This window comes from Ranitomeya variabilis, chromosome 5 (assembly GCF_051348905.1).
Source record: "Ranitomeya variabilis isolate aRanVar5 chromosome 5, aRanVar5.hap1, whole genome shotgun sequence".
Lineage (NCBI taxonomy): Eukaryota > Metazoa > Chordata > Amphibia > Anura > Dendrobatidae > Ranitomeya > Ranitomeya variabilis.
The window spans coordinates 542,046,801-542,061,442 of NC_135236.1; the positions used below are offsets into that span (position 1 = coordinate 542,046,801).

The 14,642-nt window shown below is 40.8% G+C and overlaps 1 protein-coding gene across 1 annotated transcript in view; it reads left to right on the forward strand.

Moving 5' to 3' along the window:
• The first annotated feature begins 1,567 nt into the window (after window positions 1-1,567).
• The window catches only part of FGF1 (fibroblast growth factor 1), a 308,763-nt gene continuing 295,688 nt past the window's right edge, over window positions 1,568-14,642 (forward strand). Inside the window, exon 1 of the transcript XR_013215832.1 lies at window positions 1,568-1,829. The gene's annotated coding sequence lies outside the window, so the exon portion shown is untranslated. The remainder of the gene's footprint in view (window positions 1,830-14,642) is intronic.

The following is a 14,642-nucleotide window of genomic DNA, read 5'->3' on the forward strand; positions in this document are numbered from 1 at the left end:
TTAGAAGACAAGTAAAACTAATAATATTACTGAATCCCACAAGCGACTTGGAGTTAAAAAAAGTCTGAAAAAACATATATGCAAAAAAGTAGCACATTTTATTTCCCATAAAAATACATAACAAGAACATAATTTACAAATTCATAGTATATAAAGTATAACAGGAAAGAAATGATGGCACACAAGAAAACTGCCAACTCACAGAAAATATAGGGCATGGGCAAAAAGAATTGTATGATACCCAGTGATCAAAATAAACCAATAAATTACATCTCGGGCATATATATCAATTAGTAAACAAGTAACCTCACCTGATATTAAGTAAACCATACAGTGTTAACATCATAACAATAATATCCTATATATTCCACACACAGCGCTGGGTAAAAAGATGGAAACAAATCTAGTCAAAGTAATGTAAGCCACCAAGATGGAAAGAAAAGGGGTCAGACAATCTTACTCATAGTAACCCTGTGTAAGACGGCAAAGAGAGCAGCCCCTACGCGCGTTTCGCGAGGAAGCCCACGCTTACATATTTGTTTTTTGTGCTTTTTTTTACTCCAAGACGCTTGTAGGATTCATATTTAGCAGAATGCCCAGTGTTACTAATTGCCTATTTGGCTATCTTCAGTAATATTTTTTTAGTTCATTTCTCCAATATGATTTTTGTTTGGATTTCTTTGCCAATAATATTACTGTTGCTTATTTGAGCTGAAATATTATTTTATAATTCTTTATAGACAACTATTTTATATTAATAAAGTGATTTTTTTTAAATATAATTTACAACCAATGTCTTCAGAATGCCTTGTTGGTATGATGCTTTTAATGCGCAGTTCAAATGAAGAGAACAATAATATCACAGAGAAACAAAACTGAATTCTTTGTCCTGATATTCTACGACTAGGAAAATACAAGAAATAAGCAACCTTTTCATCAATAATTAATAATCACGTCAAGAGCAAAGTACCATGTTTAGTCCCCATCTTAATAAACTTTATTGATTTTAGATTTATCAAATTAGTTTATTTTTGGTAGGTTTTGATCTGTTATGACCATAAACTGACTCTAACGACTTAAATGGTAGGAATTTTTTCTTCCTGCACTTCTTGTGCAAGACTTTTAAGGCAAATTAGATATCCAGCAGTTTCCCCAAAGCAAATATGATAACATAAATACATAATAGAGACAGTTATTGTCACAGATTTTTTTTCAGTGAAGCCTGAGTGCTTCGGATTTTATTTTCTTAATGTAGGCAGTATAAAGTGTCTCAAGGAGACACATTGGAAAATAACCTTGAAATACTTCATGGGCAAGCATCCAGACCAAAAATAACCACAGGACCGCATAGCTTAAAAACAAAACAAGGAGAAAAAAGGGATGCAAGATAATTGTCCTTATTTTGCTCGCTCTTCTGTCCCGATGCCAGAGCACCATAGCATGGAAGACTATACCACAGCCTGCTCTGAGCGGGCATGTCCAGTTGGAGAATGAACTGGGCATGCTCATTTCTGTGCCAAGTGATCTGAGAGAATATAGCAGCATTTAGTTTCTCTCATTGCGCATTATATGGGCCAAGTTATTTAGCACTTGATAACCTCATCTTGGCTCAGATTAACGGGTTTACCGGAGCTGGGGAATCTGACAAATAACAACGAAGGAAACCGACCACACAATACACTGGCCTACTCCACACCCAAGGTTATATATATATATTTTTTTGCGATTAGTAATTGGATTCTATCCCAATTTAGAAATGCTTAGGCTTTAATGAGAAGAAACAGCTTACCGTACTGACACCCAGCCCAAGAGACAACAACCGGAGCAAGGTAAGAGGAATTAATGGTTGTTTAATGGAGATACAGTATCTTCATAGAGATTATATTTATATGCTGAATATATATCTATGATAGGTCATGTTAATACTATTGGCTACTGCATATATCAAGCAAACAAACACAGAGAGGAAATGCTGTACGCTTATGTTCTAAAGAGTTCTAGTCTTCCAGAAGAGGAAGTGGGAGGGTAGACATGCAATACTGGTTAGGGGTAAGAAACATTAGTACCAAGCATCAGTTGTAATGCTAATTGTCAGCACACACCCTCTATCCATAAAGAACATAAACACATCTATGGATGATGCATACAATAATGCCTGGGTCCTCATCTTCAGGTTTCAAATCACCCCATGAAGTCATAATTTGAGGATATCCTATATAGGATATGCATCTTCCTAAAGAGGAACACACAATATATCTTTTAATTTTTTTTTTCATTGTACACATTGGGCATCTCATCAATACAGTGTAATATATCATTTGTCAGTTAACCCACAAGAAATAGATGCTAATGATACTGTTAATGATTGAGTCAAAAGTCAGTTCCATGTTGGTGTTGTCTTCTACTGGACATTTTGGGTCCAATAATGTCTCAAAGACTGGGACCTCATCTCCAGTCCTCAATGCCCCCAGTTAGGATTTTTGAGAATATCCTATGGAGAACTTGTGGCAATTTCTGATGCTTGGCTATTAATTCCATCAACTGTGCAATACTAATACTGTTGAGGAACCTTGAGGATTGGAGTTGAGAAACACTGCTCTACAGGATCCTCTGGTAATTTAGTGGGCCAGTCAGACCTTGAGTATATCCATGGTAGGTCATTTTTTGTGTGGAGCTTTTGGTTTTTATAGTCAACAAAGCTGTGTGACACTTTGTAAAAAAATGTGATTAAATTGCTCATATTAAAAGGGATGTCCAAAAAGCAACATATGTCATAGAATACAGGATTCGTGAGAAACATATGACTGCTTGGGGTTTCAAAATTCTCTGTGTGAAAAAGGCAGTTGTGAGCATGTTTGGCCACCTTTCCTTTCTGAGGTTGCCACAACCCCAATGCGCGTTTCGGCTCCATGTGCCTTCTTCCGGGGGAGTCAACAGGAAGAAGGCACACACAGCCGAAACGCGCGTTGGGGTCATGGCACTATCAGACCAGAGGTAATGTGAATCATACAAGTTTGTTTATTGTTATCATCCATTATGCCTCTTGTTTTACTGACTTATAAGTGGGAATTGTGAATGGCTATGCCGTATGGGCGAGAGAAACTGTTTATCCACGGGGTTAGTGAGTAATGTGGCGATGGATTGTATGGCTCTGTGATACTATTGCCTTTGGTCTGTGGTGTTGTGTTTTCATTTTTTGGTACCATCTCCATCATTATTGTTTATAATTTTTATATGTTATTACAAATAAAATGTATGGAATTTTTTGTCTAGTTCTAGTTTTTTGTGTAGTTCTAGTGTGCGCTATTTTTTATAGGTTTAAATATTTGATATTGCATATTGCATTTTGTGATTATAGCTATAGTACTGACTGACCCTTTTGCTGGAAACATATACTCATCTGTCAGAGTATCATCAACATGTCTTGACATTGCTAATAAGTGTCACTTAGGCTTCTTTCACACTTCAGTTTTTTGGCGTCAGTCACTTCCGACATAATGACGGATCGACGGATCCGTCACAATAGTTTAAAAAACGTTTTTTTGACGGATCCGTTACTCGGGGGTTGTATATACTTTTTGGAGCATGCGCAATTGAAAAAAATTGAAAAAACGGATTGGGGCGACGGATCCGCTGAAATGATGGTCGCGACGGATCCGTCGCCCATAGGTGGCCATTCTATGAAATGACGGACGCGACGGATCCGTCGCGATCCGCCATTTCAACGCAGACAAAAAACGTTGCAATGACCGTCAATGTCTAGATGACGTCCGCCAAATTTTGACAGATCCGTCGCATGACGGATGGAACGGACGACCATCTGTCACAATCCGTCGCTAATGCAAGTCTATGGGGAAAAAAACGGATCCGTTGAAAAAAAAAAACGGATCTGTTTTTTGAGGAAAATGGCGGATTTAGACTGACGCCAAACAACTGAAGTGTGAAAGAAGCCTTAAGGGGAGCTAATAAAACACACGGTGCCTAAATTCTAACCACCAAAAACTGTGCGTATTTTGTAACCACCAAGAGCTACGCTGTGAATGTAACCACTAATCTTGTGGCTCCTTGGAGTAAAAGTTATGTTTCTTCATCAGCCTGTGTGTTGCTGCGACAGATCTCTGCTGGGGCACCATAATTGCCCAATGTGCCAAATGGCTCATTACACGCACGTGGATGTGGATACTGGTTGAAAATATGGAAATGGGACAGATTCTGCTGGGATTCCAGTTGTAGAGGAGATGACGACTGCAGGGACTTTAGAGGAAATAGCATTTCTGCTGCTATTGAGGATAAAGGGACTCTACTTTAATTACTTTGGTGAAATGGGGGGGCAAGTGGCTTGTGACAATGTTTAGAAAGATGTAGAAATTGGTAAATCTACCAAAAGGAAGAGGAGGCACTTCTGTGACAACTAGGGAAATGCCTTTAAAACAGACTTCTTTTGGGGACTTCAGTGACTATTGAAAGGGGGAGAGGGGCCACTGTTGTATATGTTTGGAACAGGGCAGTCACCGCAGTAGATAATGCTTTGGGCTATATTTTTCCACTTTTTGCTAAAAGGGTAAATGACTTTGACAACTGTGTGAGAATTCAGAATCATTGCTAGAAAGTTGACATTATTATGCAAGCAGTGCAAGGACAATGGCGATTAATATAAACATTATTGTGTCGGTATGGCCTAAAACAATTCTCCTGTCGATGGTAATAAACTCTATATTAAGAGAATATTCATCAGGCATACAGAGACATGTTATTAGCAGGCTGTAAACAGAATTTATAAAGTAGCAAATGGAGTTGGAAATAAGCAATAATGTAGGAAGAATGTAAACCAGAGAACTGTAAGTAGAAAAAAACTTATATGCACTTTATTAATTACAAAATTACAAAAAATGATATCAAAACATGTTAAAAAGTGGGAAACCACAAGATTGCACCACAATCCCATATAGTGTGTAACAGCAAGCAGTGCGTCATATTATCTCTATTGCATCTCAATGATATACAGTGCCTACAAGTAGTATTCAACCCCCTGCAGATTTAGCAGGTTTAGGGTACTGTCACACAGTGGCACTTTGGTCGTTACGACGGTACGATCCGTGACGTTCCAGCGATATCCATACGATATCGCTGTGTCTGACACGCTACTGCGATCAGGGACCCTGCTGAGAATCGTACGTCGTAGCAGATCGTTTGAAACTTTATTTCGTCGCTGGATCTCCCGCTGTCATCGCTGGATCGTTGTGTGTGACAGCGATCCAGCGATGCGTTCGCTTGTAACCAGGGTAAACATCGGGTTATTAAGCGCAGGGCCGCGCTTAGTAACCCGATGTTTACCGTGGTTACCAGCGTAAAAGTAAAAAAAAAAAAATAGTACATACTCACATTCCGTTGTCCTTCAGGTCCCTTGCCGTCTGCTTCCCGCACTGACTGACTGCCGGCCGGAAAGTAAGAGCAGATCACAGCGGTGACGTCACCGCTGTGATCTGCTTTCACTTTACGGCGGCACTCAGTCAGAGCGGGAAGCAGATGGCAAGGGATCTGAAGGACACCGGAATGTGAGTATGTACAGTTTGTTTTTTTTAACTTTTACGCTGGTAACCACGGTAAACATCGGGTTACTAAGCGCGGCCCTGCGCTTAGTAACCCGATGTTTACCCTGGTTACCCGGGACCTTGGCATCGTTGGTCGCAGGAGAGCTGTCTGTGTGACAGCTCCCCAGCGACCACACAACGACTTTCCAACGATCACGGCCAGGTCGTATCGCTGGTCGTGATCGTTGGAAAATTGCAGAGTGTGACAGTACCCTTACACATTTGGAATTAACTTGGCATTGTGACATTTGGACTGTAGATCAGCCTGGAAGTGTGAAATGCACTGCAGCAAAAAAGAATGTTATTTCTTTGTTTATTTTTTTTTTAAATTGTGAAAAGTTCTTTCAGAGGGTCATTTATTATTCAACCCCTCAACCCACCAGAATTCTGTTTGGTTCCCCTAAAGTATTAAGAAGTAGTTCAGGCACAAAGAACAATGAGCTTCACATGTTTGGATTAATTATCTCTTTTTCCAGCCTTTTCTGACTATTTAAGACCCTCCCCAAACTTGTGAACAGCACTCATACATGGTCAACATGGGAAAGACAAAGGAGCATTCCAAGGCCATCAGAGACAAGATCGTGGAGGGTCACAAGGCTGGCAAGGGGTACAAAACCCTTTCCAAGGAGTTGGGCCTACCTGTCTCCACTGTTGGGAGCATCATCCGGAAGTGGAAGGCTTATGGAACTACTGTTAGCCTTCCACGGCCTGGACAGCCTTTGAAAGTTTCCTCCCGTGCCGAGGCCAGGCTTGTCCAAAGAGTCAAGGCTAACCCAAGGACAACAAGGAAGGAGCTCCGGGAAGATCTCATGGCAGTGGGGACATTGGTTTCAGTCAATACCATAAGTAACGTACTCCACCGCAATGGTCTCCATTCCAGCCCGTAAGGCACCTTTACTTTCAAAGCGTCATGTCAAGGCTCGTCTACAGTTTGCTCATGATCACTTGGAGGACTCTGAGACTGACTGGTTCAAGGTTCTCTGGTCTGAGTGATGAGACCAAGATCGAGATCTTTGGTGCCAACCACACACGTGACGTTTGGAGACTGGATGGAACTGCATACGACCCCAAGAATACCATCACTACAGTCAAGCATGGTGGTGGCAGCATCATGCTGTGGGGCTGTTTCTCAGCCAAGGGGCCTGGCAATCTGGTCCGCATCCATGGGAAGATGGATAGCACGGCCTACCTGGAGATTTTGGCCAAGAACCTCCGCTCCTCCATCAAGGATCTTAAGATGGGTCGTCATTTCATCTTCCAACAAGACAACGACCCAAAGCACACAGCCAAGAAAACCAAGGCCTGGTTCAAGAGGCAAAAAATCAAGGTGTTGCAGTGGCCTAGTCAGTCTCCTGACCTTAACCCAATTGAAAACTTGTGGAAGGAGATCAAGATTAAAGTCCACATGAGACACCCAAAGAACCTAGATAACTTGGAGAAGATCTGCATGGAGGAGTGGGCCAAGATAACTCCAGAGACCTGTGCTGGCCTGATCAGGTCTTATAAAAGACGATTATTAGCTGTAATTGCAAACAAAGGTTATTCCACAAAATATTAAACCTAGGGGTTGAAGAATAATTGACCCACACTTTTATGTTTAAAATTTATAAAAATTTAACTGAGCAACAAAACTTTTTGGTTTGTAAGATTTATGCATCTGTTAATAAATCCTGCTCTTGTTTGAAGTTTGAAGGCTCTAACTTATTTGCATCTTATTAAACCTGCTAAATCTGCAGGGGGTTGAATACTACTTTTAGGCACTGTACATACTGGATACATCTAAGACATGCTGGAAACATACTAATGTAAGTATAACATCAAAATAAGATAGATTTTAACCAGCAAAGAGTATACCAGTGAAACACTGGTAGGAGAACATTATCAAACGCAGGTTGTTGCCTGAGATGGGATCTAGTGCCAAACTCCGACGCGCATTTCGGTGTATCGTCTTCCTCTGTGGGTTGCATCACGCCAGCACAATCAGACTCTATTATCACAGTATGACCAATCAGTCCAAAGGCTACACACCAGGTTATAATTAACTAGCTTCAATAAACTTACGCTCCCCGACTGAATCACCCAATGGAGTACATCAAAGGCATGGCTTGCTGCTGGTCTGAAATTGGTGCATGTCACATCAGTTGCTATCAGTAAAAAACAAAAAAAATAATCTGTGCAGCGTGAAAATCTGGGTGCCTAGAATCTTACCTGCGTTGGAAACCGTAACACATGCGCGATTACTGTGACTTATATAGTAGGTCTTTGCCTTGCTTACTTTACGCATGGGCAATTAGACCAGAATGAGACACCTTTAGGTTGCTCTAATGCGTGTGCGCTTGCTCATTCATGAGCACTGTTTTGTCTATATAGACACTTGTGATGTATTTATTGATCGCATGCGCAGTTTTTTTTGGCCACTGGCAAACTCACTCGGCCTCGTTTAATGTGCCTATGTGTCAACACTTGCCTATTTGTGTTGGAAACCTTAATGCCTGCTCAAGTACTGTGACCCATTTATAGTAGGTCTTTGCTTTATTCATTTTGCGCACGCGCAATTGGACTGAAATGAGACATCTTCAGGTTGTATGAATGCGCGTGCGCATGCTCATTCATGAGCACCGCTTTACTTACGTAGACACCTACGATGTATGTATTGAGTGCATGCACTGCTCTGCTTGGCCAGCTGGCAAACACATTTGGCCTGTCACAATGTGCCTGAGTGTTAACATTTCTGAGCGCTGTTGACATCACTTCCGGATGGGTGGCCGGAGTCTCCCACAGCTGATCTTGATCTTTTAATTTAGGTATGTGTATTTAAGACTGTGTATACAAGAGCAGTCACACTTTCTCCTGACGAAGCCACCGTGTGTGGTGACACGCGTTGGGCTCACCAGCCCCACGGACCTTTGGCACTCTGACTGGCAGGGCTCACTAGCCCTATGGACTTCTGGCACTCGGACTGACTTTCTTCCTGGGTCGTGCTCAATAAGTATTGCTTGAAAAATTTTTTTTCCTCTATTGTGACGGTATGACATTTATATCCAGAACTGTTTTGGGCGAACTTCCCATTGGGCATGTTAAGACTGGTTTGGAACACTGGTATCATTTAAGTGCACAATCATTGTTTTTCATTCTTGTTCCCTGAAAATCCATATTAGGGGTAAACTAAATGACAAACAGCACTATAATAAATAGCTGGTGTTTACCATAACATACAAATTACTATCTTTGACAAAAATGGATTGATTGTGTCTATGTTTTGTGACTCCTGCTATTTTATCCATCTATTAAGACGTGGAATTCTGGTTATTGTCCAGTCCCCCCTTATCAGGTGCCAACACCATTATCTCATATCCTGTGCCTTCAGGTCTGTGGGGTGGTACCCCTTTTCTTTTGGGCACTTTCTGCTTTTTAAAATGATTTTACCATGCATTGTTCTGTATACTCTAATTAAATAAAATTTGCATTTTTGCACTTAACTATTTTTCTCGTGATATCCGCTGTAGCATGTCTTTTCTATGTTTGTGTGCCATCAGTGGGCCAGGAGGGGCACATCCCTAAACCACATCAAAGAAGGCAGTCCAGTCACGGGACCCGACTCACCGCCCACATGGATCTTGTGAGCACAAGTCAGGTCATGTCACATGAACAGAGTGCCGACCCTAGAGACACACCCAGGCCGGCAAAGCACTTGCGCACAAAGGACCAACTGCAGTTAACAGTTAAGTATACATAGAAAGGATTTATTTTACTTTTCTGCTCCCCAATCTTAATAATGAGCTGAATACAATTTGGATACAATATAATCCTGTGGACTGACAATAAATAATATTAACCCCTTCATGACCCAGCCTATTTTGGCCTTAATGACCTTGCCGTTTTTTGCAATTCTGACCAGTGTCCCTTTATGAGGTAATAACTCAGGAACGCTTCAACGGATCCAAGCGATTCTGAGATTGTTTTTTCGTGACATATTGGGCTTCATGTTAGTGGTAAATTTAGGTCGATAATTTCTGAGTTTATTTGTGAAAAAAACGGAAATTTGGCGAAAATTTTGAAAATTTCGCAATTTTCACATTTTGAATTTTTATTCTGTTAAACCAGAGAGTTATGTGACACAAAATAGTTAATAAATAACATTTCCCACATGTCTACTTTACATCAGCACAATTTTGGAAACAAATTTTTTTTTTGCTAGGAAGTTATAAGGGTTAAAATTTGACCAGTGATTTCTCATTTTTACAACAAAATTTACAAAACCATTTTTTTTAGGGACCACCTCACATTTGAAGTCAGTTTGAGGGTTCTATATGGCTGAAAATACCCCAAAGTGACACCATTCTAAAAACTGCACCCCTCAAGGTGCTCAAAACCACATTCAAGAAGTTTATTAACCCTTCAGGTGTTTCACAGCAGCAGAAGCAACATGGAAGGAAAAAATGAACATTTAACTTTTTAGTCACAAAAATGATCTTTTAGCAACAATTTTTTTATTTTCCCAAGGGTAAAATGAAAAACTGGACCACGAACGATGTTGTCCAATTTGTCCTGAGTTCGCTGATACCTCATATGTGGGGGTAAACCACTGTTTGGGCATACGGCAGGGCTTGGAAGGAAAGGAGCGCCATTTGACTTTTTGAATGAAAAATTGGCTCCAATCTTTAGCGGACACCATGTCGTGTTTGGAGAGCCCCCGTGTGCCTAAACATTGGAGCTCCCCCACAAGTGACCCCATTTTGGAAACTAGACCCCCCAAGGAACTTATCTAGAAGCATAGTGAGCACTTTAAACCCCCAGGTGCTTCACAAATTGATCCGTAAAAATTAAACAGTACTTTTTTTTCACAAAAAAATTATTTTAGCCTCAATTTTTTCATTTTCACATGGGCAACAGGATAAAATGGATCCTAAAATTTGTTGGGCAATTTCTGCTGAGTACACTGATACCTCACATGTGGGGGTAAACCACTGTTTGGGCACATGGTAAGGCTCGGAAGGGAAGGAGCGCCATTTGACTTTTTGAATGAAAAATGATCTCCATCGCTAGCAGAGACCATGTCACGTTTGGAGAGCCCCCGTGTGCCTAAACATTGGAGCGCTCCCACAAGTGACCCCATTTTGGAAAGTAGACCCCCCAAGGAACTTATCTAGAAGCATAGTGAGCACTTTAAACTCTCAGGTGCTTCACAAATTGATCCGTAAAAATTAAAAAGTACTTTTTTTTCACACAAAATTTCTTTTAGCCTCAATTTTTTCATTTTCACATGGGCAACAGGATAAAATGGATCCTAAAATTTGTTGGGCAATTTCTGCTGAGTATGTTGATTAGGGTTGAGCGAAACGGGTCGATCATTTTCAAAAGTCGCCGACTTTTGGCTAAGTCGGCGTCTCATGAAACCCGATCCGACCCCTGTGCTTGTCGGCCATGCGGTACGCGACTTTCGCGCCAAAGTCGCGTTTCAATGACGCGAAAAGCGCCATTTCTCAGCCAATGAAGGTGAACGCAGAGTGTGGGCAGCGTGATGACATAGATCCTGGTCCCCACCATCTTAGAGAAGGGCATTGCAGTGATTGGCTTGCTGTCTGCGGCGTCACAGGGGCTATAAAGGGGCGTTCCCGCCGACCGCCATCTTACTGCTGCTGATCTGAGCTTAGGGACAGGTTGCTGCCGCTTCGTCAGAAGCAGGGAGAGCGTTAGGCAGGGTCCACTAACCACCAAACCGCTTGTGCTGCAGCGATTTCCACTGTCCAACACCACCTTCGGTGTGCAGGGACTGTGGAAGCTATTTTTTTTTTTTTTTCCCCTCAGCGCTGTAGCTCATTGGGCTGCCCTAGAAGGCTCCGTGATAGCTGTATTGCTGTGTGTACGCCACTGTGGAAACCAACTGCTTTTTTCAAAGCACATATCCTCTTGTTCCTTCCTTTCTGCACAGCTATCTTTTTTGTTTGTCCACACTTTTTATTTAATTTGTGCATCAGTCCACTCCTATTGCTGCCTGCCATACCTGGCTTACATTACTGCAGGGAGATAGTAATTGTAGGACAGTTTTTTTTTGTTTTTTGTTTTTTTTTTGTGGGAGATTAAGATTGGCATTTCTGCTACAGTGCCATCCCTGTGTGTGCCATCTCTCACTGAGTGGGCCATAGAAAGCCTATTTATTTTTTCCGTGATTTGTGTTCTAAAATCTACCTCAACACAAAAACACTACATCAATCAGTGGGAGAAAAATATTGGCCTCAGTCAGGGCTTGTGTGCCACTGCTGTGTGTGCTATCTCTCATTCAGTGGGCTATAGCAAGCCTATTTTTTTTTTTTTTTTTTAATATTATTTGGTTTCTAAAGTCTCCCTGAAAAAACAAAAAATACATAAAAAAACAGTGGGAGAGTAATATTGCCCTTTCAGCTTGTGTGCCAGTCTTGACTCCTGGGTGTGCCACCTCTCTCCCTTTCATTCAGTGGGCCATAGAAAGCCTATTTATTTTTTCCGTGATTTGTGTTCTAAATTCTACCTCAACACAAAAACACTACATCAATCAGTGGGAGAAAAATATTGGCCTCAGTCAGGGCTTGTGTGCCACTGCTGTGTGTGCTATCTCTCATTCAGTGGGCTATAGCAAGCCTATTTTTTTTTTTTTTTTTAATATTATTTGGTTTCTAAAGTCTCCCTGAAAAAAAAAAAAAAACCTAAAAAAACAGTGGGAGAGTAATATTGCCCTTTCAGCTTGTGTGCCAGTCTTGACTCCTGGGTGTGCCACCTCTCTCCCTCTCATTCAGTGGGCCATAGAAAGCCTATTTATTTATTTTTTTTAATATTATTTGGTTTCTAATTCTCCCTGAAAAAAAAAAAAAAAACCTAAAAAAACAGTGGGAGAATAATATTGCCCTTTCAGCTTGTGTGCCAGTCTTGACTCCTGGGTGTGCCACCTCTCTCCCTCTCATTCAGTGGGCCATAGAAAGCCTATTTATTTTTTTTTTTAAATATTATTGGGTTTCTAAAGTCTCCCTGAAAAAACAAAAAATACACAAAAAAACAGTGGGAGAGTAATATTGCCCTTTCAGCTTGTGTGCCAGTCTTGACTCCTGGGTGTGCCACCTCTCTCCCTTTCATTCAGTGGGCCATAGAAAGCCTATTTATTTTTTCCGTGATTTGTGTTCTAAATTCTACCTCAACACAAAAACACTACATCAATCAGTGGGAGAAAAATATTGGCCTCAGTCAGGGCTTGTGTGCCACTGCTGTGTGTGCTATCTCTCATTCAGTGGGCTATAGCAAGCCTATTTTTTTTTTTTTTTTTTTTTTAATATTATTTGGTTTCTAAAGTCTCCCTGAAAAAAAAAAAAAAACCTAAAAAAACAGTGGGAGAGTAATATTGCCCTTTCAGCTTGTGTGCCAGTCTTGACTCCTGGGTGTGCCACCTCTCTCCCTCTCATTCAGTGGGCCATAGAAAGCCTATTTATTTTTTCCGTGATTTGTGTTCTAAATTCTACCTCAACACAAAAACACTACATCAATCAGTGGGAGAAAAATATTGGCCTCAGTCAGGGCTTGTGTGCCACTGCTGTGTGTGCTATCTCTCATTCAGTGGGCTATAGCAAGCCTATTTTTTTTTTTTTTTTTAATATTATTTGGTTTCTAAAGTCTCCCTGAAAAAAAAAAAAAAACCTAAAAAAACAGTGGGAGAGTAATATTGCCCTTTCAGCTTGTGTGCCAGTCTTGACTCCTGGGTGTGCCACCTCTCTCCCTCTCATTCAGTGGGCCATAGAAAGCCTATTTATTTATTTTTTTTAATATTATTTGGTTTCTAATTCTCCCTGAAAAAAAAAAAAAAAACCTAAAAAAACAGTGGGAGAATAATATTGCCCTTTCAGCTTGTGTGCCAGTCTTGACTCCTGGGTGTGCCACCTCTCTCCCTCTCATTCAGTGGGCCATAGAAAGCCTATTTATTTTTTTTTTTAAATATTATTGGGTTTCTAAAGTCTCCCTGAAAAAACAAAAAATACACAAAAAAACAGTGGGAGAGTAATATTGCCCTTTCAGCTTGTGTGCCAGTCTTGACTCCTGGGTGTGCCACCTCTCTCCCTTTCATTCAGTGGGCCATAGAAAGCCTATTTATTTTTTCCGTGATTTGTGTTCTAAATTCTACCTCAACACAAAAACACTACATCAATCAGTGGGAGAAAAATATTGGCCTCAGTCAGGGCTTGTGTGCCACTGCTGTGTGTGCTATCTCTCATTCAGTGGGCTATAGCAAGCCTATTTTTTTTTTTTTTTTTTTTTTTTTTAATATTATTTGGTTTCTAAAGTCTCCCTGAAAAAAAAAAAAAAACCTAAAAAAACAGTGGGAGAGTAATATTGCCCTTTCAGCTTGTGTGCCAGTCTTGACTCCTGGGTGTGCCACCTCTCTCCCTCTCATTCAGTGGGCCATAGAAAGCCTTTTTTTTTTTTGGTTTTTTTAATATTATTTGGTTTCTAAAGTCTCCCTGAAAAAAACAAAAAAAACATAAAAAACAGTGGGAGAGTAATATTGCCCTTTCAGCTTGTGCGCCAGTCTTGACTCCTGGTTGTGCCACCTCTCTCTCTCTAATTGTGGGCCATAGAAAGCCTTTTTTTTTTTTTTTTTTAATATTATTTGGTTTCTAAAGTCTCCCTGAGAAAAAAAAATAAATAAATTAGGTGGGAGATTAATATTGACATTAGTGCTTGAGTGACAGTCCTGCGTGTGTGTCATCTCTGTGATTTTGTGCCACAGAAAACAGAGTGTGTAACATTGTGCCTGATTTTCCTTGTGGTCTCACCAACCTGTTAAGGGATATTGAAATCATACTGAAGTTATAGCTCACCGTGTAAGTTGTTTGACAGCAACAAATAAAGTTACTTTGGTTAAGATTTTAAAACAATGAGGAAGTCTGGTGCAAGAGGTCGTCGTGGGCGTTCATTGTCAGCTGGTAATGATGGTAGTGGTAGTGGAGCATCAGGTGGTCGTGGGGATAAAAATATTCCACCTAAGTCTGGAGCTGTGGAGCCAGTTTCGTCGTCAGGCTACACAAGGCC